The sequence below is a fragment of the Cynoglossus semilaevis genome, chromosome 14 (genome assembly GCF_000523025.1).
Source record: "Cynoglossus semilaevis isolate Cse_v1.0 chromosome 14, Cse_v1.0, whole genome shotgun sequence".
Classification (NCBI taxonomy): domain Eukaryota; kingdom Metazoa; phylum Chordata; class Actinopteri; order Pleuronectiformes; family Cynoglossidae; genus Cynoglossus; species Cynoglossus semilaevis.
This window is the reverse complement of record NC_024320.1, coordinates 27,887,703-27,888,544: the sequence shown is the minus strand read 5'-3', so window position 1 is coordinate 27,888,544 and position 842 is coordinate 27,887,703.

The window sequence follows — 842 nt, the reverse complement described above, 5'->3', positions numbered from 1 at the left end:
TTCAATAGCAGCTGCGAGGCCAAAATCAGTGCCGTCAATAAACTCATTTTGGCTGGTCCCAGGTCAGTTGTCTTCTTTCAGAGACGGAGCCTTTTCTACTGTGTCTTTTTTCCCTGTGTCTTTTTTTTGTGTTAGACACAAGTCTTCGCTGCCATAATAAACCTAATAGGAGCTGGGCTTGTTTGTGAATGTGTCTGAATTACTGTGTGAATGGGAAGAGGGGGGTTTCAGGAGTCAAACTGAGGGAGGAGCATCAGGACCAGAACCTGCTTTTAAAACCTCTCCCAAATGGCCCCATGCAGGGAAGGAGTGACCTGGTGAAAGTCTGTGGCATTGGCTAGTGGCGGCTGCCAATTCCCACAGGCTCCAACACAAACGCACCGTACAGCAGCGGCTTTTAATCCAGTCTAGACTCATTTTTGGCCAATGGAATAAAGTTTCCAGCCTAATAGGAATTATTTTTAGAACTTGTGAGTTAATGCCTGGAGGTGGATTCCTGAAAGTGTTGCTCTCACCTCCTGGACTTGGTTTCTTTCACGCTGTCCTTGACTTTCTGGAGTCTTACTCCTTTCCTTCCAGGCATCAGAATCGACACCTTTTATCACATGCCTTTTTCTCCTTCCTCGGGGCAAGTTCAGGAAATGAGCCTGTGCCTTTACAAGCAGCGCTAACTGTCCACCGCCCCGTGGCTCATATGGCCTCAGCAAGTGACTGCCAACATTTGCCGAAGCCGAGGTCCTTCAGGTTTAATGATGTTTGTGTCACTTTTTTTTTTCAAAGTGAACACTGGTCTTAGATCACTAACAAAAATCGCACCAAATCAGTGCTGGTTGATGAGCACT